Raw genomic sequence first — 9,799 nt, forward strand, 5'->3', positions numbered from 1 at the left:
CTACTCATAATCTTATTGATAGAATTTCTAAAAAGTTAGAAAGCCCCTCTGGTTCTGGAACAAAAAATATTAACTGTTTAGAAAACCAAGAAAATAATTCTGATGATAATAAAATCAATAGAATACATTTTAAATCTGGAACAAAAAACTATTATAATAATAGATATACTCCTCCAGATATTCAATTCGAGGAAAGACCTCAATTCAAAAATAATTCCAAATATGATGGTCACTCTATTCACGAATGGAATATTGATGGTAGATCAGAATATGAAATTCTTAATATACTTCAAGAAATGGGCATGGCCAGAATTGCTTATAAAGTTCAAAATTTAACTGAAGAAAATTGTCACGACCGGCCTTAATTAAGGATAATTAATCCGGGAAAACCATGACTGGGGAAGGGAAATTAAGAAGCGGGTTTAGAAAGGGGCGCATAAAAAAATACTCAAAGAACTTGTATACGCATTATATTCCTTAAAAGGAAAAAGGCATCGTTAGGGGCTTGGCTAAAACATTATCAGAGTTTGCAACGGAAGGTGTAACTGAAATAATCAGTGTTTACAGCGGAATGCATAACTGAGATACATGTATGAAGACATGTATCCTTTCTGAGCCTACTTTAAGTTCGACAAAAACTCTACTCAGCAACAACACTTCATCGCCCATCACAGCTCAACCTGCACAAACATAAACATCGAAGGGCTAAGTACAAGAGTACTTAGTGGGCAGTTGCCAAGCATATAACATAACATCATTAACAATTTCACAATATCGCATAAGAGGCATGAGTTTCTTTCATATCCTTTGCTCATTAAACATTTCCAAATTCTTAAATAGTATAAGGGCATTCTTCATCATCAATCTTCATTAACAAACATCGTGTCGTGGAGAAGGCCTTCCCCAACGAACACGGGCATCGCACCGTGAGAGGGGGCCTCCCTCAGCGGTCACGGCATCGTACTATTGAGGGAGGCCTCCCCCAATAGACGCTGTAACACTGGCATACTGGCATACTGGCATACTGGCATCGCGCCGCGAGAGAGGCCTCTCTCAGCGAACACGGGCATCGCGCCGTGAGGAAGGCCCTCCTCAGCGGACACGGCATCGTACTGTTGAGGGAGGCCTCCCCCAACAGACGCAAGCATCAAACATAAGCATAAACTTATCAGCATAAAGCATTCAAGCGTAAATAAGCGTAATCAAGCGTAAATTACATAGGGCGTAAATAGTATAAACAGCATAGCGTAAATCATTTAACGTGCAGCATAATAAAGCTTAACTCATTTAAGCGTAATAAAGCATACCATACTTGAAGATCCAATTTGCATTTTAAAGCATAACATTTGCATAGCATTTTATTTACGCGTAAGAAATTGCCCACCTGATAGCAAAGTTTTGCTAAGGTACTCTAACTCCTTGTGTAGTTCTTACTCTCGCGCTTGACCTTAATCACGAGAATATAAAATAAGACATTGCCTCGAGGAAAATTCTTAATTAATGAGAAAGCGTAATTTAACTATGCATGAATCTGGTATGCATGAACTAATACTCTGAGCGATAATCGGGAATTCTACTATTAATCCTCGTTAATAGATTTAGCTAATTCTCGTCTAGCGCGGTCGAATAAAATTGTGATTCTTCCTTCCTCATCGGAATATTCTAGTCGTGAAATAAACCTCGCATTTGTACTTGATTGAAAAAGGACTAACTCGGCTTTAAACGAGGTGTGACCTTGTAGAAATTATCGGGCTTTTCGATAGAAGCATCATTACTAGCGTAACCTCAAATAATTAATAGGCTCAAAAGAGAGTAGCCAATTAATTAAATAAACCAGTGGCTTAAATGAAATAAACAATAATGGCTTGCTTTAAAGTCGGAAGTCCAAAACATTAATTAATAAACTGGGCGGCTCATTACTGATAAATAATTGGGCTCCATCAAAAATTGATACTGCTAGGCTTAGCTCAAAGGAGTAACTTCAGCTCAAGCTTTAAAAGAATTAAAGCCCAACTTAAAAAGTCTTCGACCCAAAACAATTAAAATAGGGGTCCAAATAATAATTAATGTGGACTGAAAAGAATTAATCTTAGCCCAAAAAGGCAATTTAATCGGCCAAAATGATGAATTAAACTGGCCCAACGAAATATAAATGGGACTAGAATAATAGCCCATCATAAAATATGCATCAGCCCAATTAAAATAAATGAATAGGCCCAAATTCCATTTAAAAATCGGCTCATTACTTATTAAAAATCGGCCCAAGACTCGGCCCAAAATAAAGAAATAACACGACCCAGATGATTTAATTCGGCCCAAAATAGGAGCCCAAAATAATTAAAAGCCCAAGTAAAATAAATGAAGAGGCCCAAATCTAAAAATTTTCGCCCCAACTGAAAAAAAACAAGGCCCAATCATTTAAAATTTGAGAGCCCAACTCTCTTTCTCTCCCAACCCTCGGTCCTCTCTCTCTTCAAGGAGCCGCTCGCCTTCACAAAGCCAATTTCTCTCCCTCTCTCTTGCCCGATCAGCCCCCAGCCGAGGAGTACGTCGCCTCCAATTTCGGCCATTCTAGTCGGCGCTGCGCCTGAGCCCGCGCTCTTCTCCTCTCTCTAAAACTCGAACCAGACGCCGCCCAGCCCCTCTCTCAAGATCTGTTCGTTCGGCGCTCGATCAGCCCTCCTTCTCCGGCCGCCTTCTCCGGTCAGCGTCGACTGCCGACGCGTCGAACCCCGGCGACGTCCTCTATCTCTCTCCGCGCAGAACTCAGTCGAGCCCTATCTCTAGAATCAGCGCCGCGGTCACATCCTCGTCTGAATCCGGCGACTCAAACGGCGCCGGTCGTCGTCTGGGAGTGGCTGCTGCTTCGCCTGGAGTCGCCGCCGACTGGAGTTGCTGCTGCTCCGGTCCTGGTACCGGTCTTCTTCTTCTCCCCCTAAATCGATAACGCCGTAGCTGTCGCCTTCAAGTCTCGGTGAGGCCGAGAGAGTTCGCCCCTGTCACCGTTATCGTCACTCAGTCCCCACCGTCGTCGTCGTCCTCGTCGGGCTGTCAGCCCTTCTTTCCGATGCAGGCAAGACGACGAGAGTTCGCCGTTTTCCTTCTTAGTTCCAGCAGTTGAGGTTCGGTCCTAACTCTTAGTATATAATCGTGAAGAAGCAAGCTATGATTTCTAGTTCGGTGCGAAAGTCAATCTATTGGAAACTAGTATTCTATGAATCTCATAAATGATATTGCTGTATTGGGTGTTTGCGTTCAAGAGTCAATCTGCTAAACTGAACTTAAGGTGTTTGTCTCACATAAAAAAAATTCTAGTGTTATGCCATTCACTTCATGCTTGTTGGATGATATGCGTACTGGATTCGAAATAATAGTGCTTAGTATTTACCTGTGGATCCTTGTGTTTGGGTGGCTGCTGTGTGATTGAATCAGTGGATAGAAACTGAAATAAATTGCTTATTTGCTTAACAATTGCAGGATGAACTTAATCAAAGGAGAAGAAAGCATTGAAGCCAAGCATTACCTTGAGAACTTGGCAGGAATCTTGTTCTTTGGTACTCTGTGAATGAGCTGAGAGTGAGTATTGCATTATTGCGTGTGGTGGGGAAGGAAATAAGTGGAAAGTTTGGTGGAGAAAAAGGGTGATGGAGTTGGTAGAGTGCAAAGGTTGGTATGGTGTTGGTGGAGTAAAAACGTGTACATCATTAGCAAAAGATGGAAATAAAAATTTTATCTAAACTTTAATTGATTGAAGAGCTTTTGCTTTTGTAATATACTAGACGATTTTCCCCAAGCTGGGAACTAGACTGTAATCTGTGAACTGTAAATAAATACTGGCTTCGATTTTAAATCATCGCATTTCTGTATCTGCTTGATATCTTTTTCCTTGCCTGCTAACTTGATAAACTGTAATATAACTTAAATTAAATCCGTAGATTTAATCTGCGTTGCAGTCGGAATAATTCCTCGACTTCTAGTAAATAATAGAAATAATATTTCTAACGCATATAAATTAATAACTTGACTTTGCTAAGTCAGTTATTAAACTGGATAATAAATTATTGAATGACTGAATAATCCTCGTCGCATTTTTCTCATACGTTATAAAAGTATAAAGCTAAAATAATAACTCCGTTTCTGATAAAAAAAAAATCAGGACCATAAACTGGATTCATATATAACTGGCAGTTGGGTTTCATTTACTGAAAGATGCGATATTAACTATCGCGATACCATATTAAATAAAAATAAAAATGCGGGTCATTACATACTACCCCTCTTAACAAAAATTTCATCCCGAAATTTGCATATCTCTGCTAAAACAGTTCGGGGTATTTCTCATTCATCTTATCTTCTAGTTCCCACGTGACTTCTTCTTGACCGTGATGTCTCCATAAGACTATCACTAGAGTTGTCAATTGGGCTGGGCCAGCCCGGCCCGGCCTAGGCCCGGTTGAGCCCGTAAGGAGTTAGGCCCAGCCCGACAGATACCCATATGCATCTTACCGCAATTTGGGCACGGTAAAACTCCTTTCTGACCTTGGTTACCCCTAGTTGACTCGAGGTTAGTCTGTGCCTCGTACCTTGGTTGAATAAACTGTTCGGCCCGTTCCTTTTCTTGCCACACTTTCTTACTAGTCTGATTGATATTGTCTTCGTTGTTGTCCCACTTGCACTTCCCTTTGAGAGTATGTGAGGCTACTGGTGGATCGTTTGGCGTTGAGATCAATGGTGGTGCTGACTTGTCTGACGGCATTGCAGCTTCAATGTCAAGTGCCCTGTTCAGAGACTCCGTGTATGAGAGTCCTCCGTGGCTTGCTAGAGCCATCTTAATTTCGTACCGCAGTCCGACACAAAATTTCTCTGCCATCTTCTCCTCTGTGTCCACTTGTTGTGGAGCAAACCTCGACAGGTTGCAGAATTCCTTATCGTATTCAACCACAGATTTCTTTCCTTGCTTCAACTCGTAGAACTCAGCTTCTTTCTTCTTCCTATAGCTTTTCGGAATATATTTATCATATAATCCTGTATTAAAATCTTCCCAAGTATAACTTGCCCATTGTTCAGGTGTCAGAATTTTTCGTCGTGCTTCCCACCAGAAGTCAGCCGATCCTGTTAGTTGGAATGAGACGCAAGATAGGCGTTCCTCATCAGTACAACGTAGAAAGTTGAAAATGCATTCCATTGCACGCACCCAAATCTCAGCTTCAGCCGGTTCACTCGTTCCGTCAAACGTAGGTGGGTTCTGCCTTAAAAAGAGTTCTTCGACTCTCCTAGTCGGGGGCGAAGGGAGTGGGTTATGTCCTCGAGCATCTTGTGGTTCTTCGGGTACAGCGTTACGGTTTCTGCGATTGTTATTGTTTCTCGCAGGGCGTCCTCTCTTAGGCGGCATTCTGGTAGCAAAGATGTGCCAATTAGTACACTCTAGCATAATCTAATACAAGCCTCTAAAGAATTCTTGTACAGGTTAACTTATTCTAACTTGTAAACAAGTCATAACTCCAATGACAACATTGATGTAGTAAGCTTTAAGGGTCCTTAGCATCTCATTTCCATGAGTCATATCAATTCTTAAGCGTATAATATCTCATCATCTAAACTGGATACTTAGGCATAAGTCATGGAGATTTATAGCGGCTATAAAATCATGAGCTTAAAAATTATTCTATACGCATCACTTATCTTGCTGCCTTCACTATAGCCACCAAAAGATACAATCTAATTTCTTCTATGTTTACTTCTATGTTCTGTAGTAGTGGTGATCTCATAACTTAATAGCTCTATGTTCATATGGATTCATTCCATAGGCATACTTAATCGCGCTTGCGTAAATCATTTCATTCAATAACAACATAACAAAGCTATTGACAGTTACTCACTTTGTTATTACGAGAGTTCTCACTTTTTGTAAACATTAACTCAAAACTTGGAATAGCTTACCATTCTGCTTCGTTGAGTGTGATGCGATGAAGTGCTGAGCTTTGTCGATTGAAATCTAGACACTTTAGTGATCCATTCTAAGTTTGGCTTAAATAAACTCTTAGGCTCAGAGCAAACGAACTGCTCTGATACCACTCTGTCACGACCGGCCTTAATTAAGGATAATTAATCCGGGAAAACCATGACTGGGGAAGGGAAATTAAGAAGCGGGTTTAGAAAGAGGCGCATAAAAGAATACTCAAAGAACTTGAATATGCGTGAAATATTCCTTAAAAAGGAAAAAGGCATAGTTCGCATAAAAAGGGTACTCAAAGAACTTGTATACGCATTATATTCCTTAAAAGGAAAAAGGCATCGTTAGGGGCTTGGCTAAAACATTATCAGAGTTTGCAACGGAAGGTGTAACTGAAATAATCAGTGTTTACAGCGGAATGCATAACTGAGATACATGTATGAAGACATGTATCCTTTCTGAGCCTACTTTAAGTTCGACAAAAACTCTACTCAGCAACAACACTTCATCGCCCATCACAGCTCAACCTGCACAAACATAAACATCGAAGGGCTAAGTACAAGAGTACTTAGTGGGCAGTTGCCAAGCATATAACATAACATCATTAACAATTTCACAATATCGCATAAGAGGCATGAGTTTCTTTCATATCCTTTGCTCATTAAACATTTCCAAATTCTTAAATAGTATAAGGGCATTCTTCATCATCAATCTTCATTAACAAACATCGTGTCGTGGAGAAGGCCTTCCCCAACGAACACGGGCATCGCACCGTGAGAGGGGGCCTCCCTCAGCGGTCACGGCATCGTACTATTGAGGGAGGCCTCCCCCAATAGATGCTGTAACACTGGCATACTGGCATACTGGCATACTGGCATCGCGCCGCGAGAGAGGCCTCTCTCAGCGAACACGGGCATCGCGCCGTGAGGAAGGCCCTCCTCAGCGGACACGGCATCGTACTGTTGAGGGAGGCCTCCCCCAACAGACGCAAGCATCAAACATAAGCATAAACTTATCAGCATAAAGCATTCAAGCGTAAATAAGCGTAATCAAGCGTAAATTACATAGGGCGTAAATAGTATAAACAGCATAGCGTAAATCATTTAACGTGCAGCATAATAAAGCTTAACTCATTTAAGCGTAATAAAGCATACCATACTTGAAGATCCAATTTGCATTTTAAAGCATAACATTTGCATAACATTTTATTTACGCGTAAGAAATTGCCCACCTGATAGCAAAGTTTTGCTAAGGTACTCTAACTCCTTGTGTAGTTCTTACTCTCGCGCTTGACCTTAATCACGAGAATATAAAATAAGACATTGCCTCGAGGAAAATTCTTAATTAATGAGAAAGCGTAATTTAACTATGCATGAATCTGGTATGCATGAACTAATACTCTGAGCGATAATCGGGAATTCTACTATTAATCCTCGTTAATAGATTTAGCTAATTCTCGTCTAGCGCGGTCGAATAAAATTGTGATTCTTCCTTCCTCATCGGAATATTCTAGTCGTGAAATAAACCTCGCATTTGTACTTGATTGAAAAAGGACTAACTCGGCTTTAAACGAGGTGTGACCTTGTAGAAATTATCGGGCTTTTCGATAGAAGCATCATTACTAGCGTAACCTCAAATAATTAATAGGCTCAAAAGAGAGTAGCCAATTAATTAAATAAACCAGTGGCTTAAATGAAATAAACAATAATGGCTTGCTTTAAAGTCGGAAGTCCAAAACATTAATTAATAAACTGGGCGGCTCATTACTGATAAATAATTGGGCTCCATCAAAAATTGATACTGCTAGGCTTAGCTCAAAGGAGTAACTTCAGCTCAAGCTTTAAAAGAATTAAAGCCCAACTTAAAAAGTCTTCGACCCAAAACAATTAAAATAGGGGTCCAAATAATAATTAATGTGGACTGAAAAGAATTAATCTTAGCCCAAAAAGGCAATTTAATCGGCCAAAATGATGAATTAAACTGGCCCAACGAAATATAAATGGGACTAGAATAATAGCCCATCATAAAATATGCATCAGCCCAATTAAAATAAATGAATAGGCCCAAATTCCATTTAAAAATCGGCTCATTACTTATTAAAAATCGGCCCAAGACTCGGCCCAAAATAAAGAAATAACACGACCCAGATGATTTAATTCGGCCCAAAATAGGACCCCAAAATAATTAAAAGCCCAAGTAAAATAAATGAAGAGGCCCAAATCTAAAAATTTTCGCCCCAACTGAAAAAAAACAAGGCCCAATCATTTAAAATTTGAGAGCCCAACTCTCTTTCTCTCCCAACCCTCGGTCCTCTCTCTCTTCAAGGAGCCGCTCGCCTTCACAAAACCAATTTCTCTCCCTCTCTCTTGCCCGATCAGCCCCCAGTCGAGGAGTACGTCGCCTCCAATTTCGGCCATTCTAGTCGGCGCTGCGCCTGAGCCCGCGCTCTTCTCCTCTCTCTAAAACTCGAACCAGACGCCGCCCAGCCCCTCTCTCAAGATCTGTTCGTTCGGCGCCCGATCAGCCCTCCTTCTCCGGCCGCCTTCTCCGGTCAGCGTCGACTGCCGACGCGTCGAACCCCGGCGACGTCCTCTATCTCTCTCCGCGCAGAACTCAGTCGAGCCCTATCTCTAGAATCAGCGCCGCGGTCACATCCTCGTCTGAATCCGGCGACTCAAACGGCGCCGGTCGTCGTCTGGGAGTGGCTGCTGCTTCGCCTGGAGTCGCCGCCGACTGGAGTTGCTGCTGCTCCGGTCCTGGTACCGGTCTTCTTCTTCTCCCCCTAAATCGATAACGCCGTAGCTGTCGCCTTCAAGTCTCGGTGAGGCCGAGAGAGTTCGCCCCTGTCACCGTTATCGTCACTCAGTCCCCACCGTCGTCGTCGTCCTCGTCGGGCTGTCAGCCCTTCTTTCCGATGCAGGCAAGACGACGAGAGTTCGCCGTTTTCCTTCTTAGTTCCAGCAGTTGAGGTTCGGTCCTAACTCTTAGTATATAATCGTGAAGAAGCAAGCTATGATTTCTAGTTCGGTGCGAAAGTCAATCTCTTGGAAACTAGTATTCTATGAATCTCATAAATGATATTGCTGTATTGGGTGTTTGCGTTCAAGAGTCAATCTGCTAAACTGAACTTAAGGTGCTTGTCTCACATAAAAAAAATTCTAGTGTTATGCCATTCACTTCATGCTTGTTGGATGATATGCGTACTGGATTCGAAATAATAGTGCTTAGTATTTACCTGTGGATCCTTGTGTTTGGGTGGCTGCTGTGTGATTGAATCAGTGGATAGAAACTGAAATAAATTGCTTATTTGCTTAACAATTGCAGGATGAACTTAATCAAAGGAGAAGAAAGCATTGAAGCCAAGCATTACCTTGAGAACTTGGCAGGAATCTTGTTCTTTGGTACTCTGTGAATGAGCTGAGAGTGAGTATTGCATTATTGCGTGTGGTGGGGAAGGAAATAAGTGGAAAGTTTGGTGGAGAAAAAGGGTGATGGAGTTGGTAGAGTGCAAAGGTTGGTATGGTGTTGGTGGAGTAAAAACGTGTACATCATTAGCAAAAGATGGAAATAAAAATTTTATCTAAACTTTAATTGATTGAAGAGCTTTTGCTTTTGTAATATACTAGACGATTTTCCCCAAGCTGGGAACTAGACTGTAATCTGTGAACTGTAAATAAATACTGGCTTCGATTTTAAATCATCGCATTTCTGTATCTGCTTGATATCTTTTTCCTTGCCTGCTAACTTGATAAACTGTAATATAACTTAAATTAAATCCGTAGATTTAATCTGCGTTGCAGTCGGAATAATTCCTCGACTTCTAGTAAATAATAGAAATAATATTTC

General features: G+C 41.3%; 2 long non-coding RNA genes across 2 annotated transcripts; both read right to left on the reverse strand.

Annotated features, from left to right (window-relative positions):
* Positions 1-453: 453 nt before the first annotated feature.
* LOC131004602 (uncharacterized) lies at positions 454-3,453 on the reverse strand. The gene is made up of 3 exons (XR_009095070.1): positions 3,389-3,453; positions 1,385-1,447; positions 454-680 (listed from the first exon to the last, which is right to left on the reverse strand). It is a non-coding gene; the product is annotated as an uncharacterized LOC131004602 (long non-coding RNA).
* Positions 3,454-6,248: 2,795 nt separating this feature from the next.
* On the reverse strand, positions 6,249-9,253 carry LOC131004603 (uncharacterized). Its single transcript, XR_009095071.1, has 3 exons — positions 9,189-9,253; positions 7,185-7,247; positions 6,249-6,480 (listed from the first exon to the last, which is right to left on the reverse strand). It is a non-coding gene; the product is annotated as an uncharacterized LOC131004603 (long non-coding RNA).
* Between the last annotated feature and the right edge of the window lie 546 nt (positions 9,254-9,799).

The sequence above is a fragment of the Salvia miltiorrhiza genome, unplaced genomic scaffold (genome assembly GCF_028751815.1).
Source record: "Salvia miltiorrhiza cultivar Shanhuang (shh) unplaced genomic scaffold, IMPLAD_Smil_shh original_scaffold_441:::fragment_1, whole genome shotgun sequence".
NCBI lineage: Eukaryota > Viridiplantae > Streptophyta > Magnoliopsida > Lamiales > Lamiaceae > Salvia > Salvia miltiorrhiza.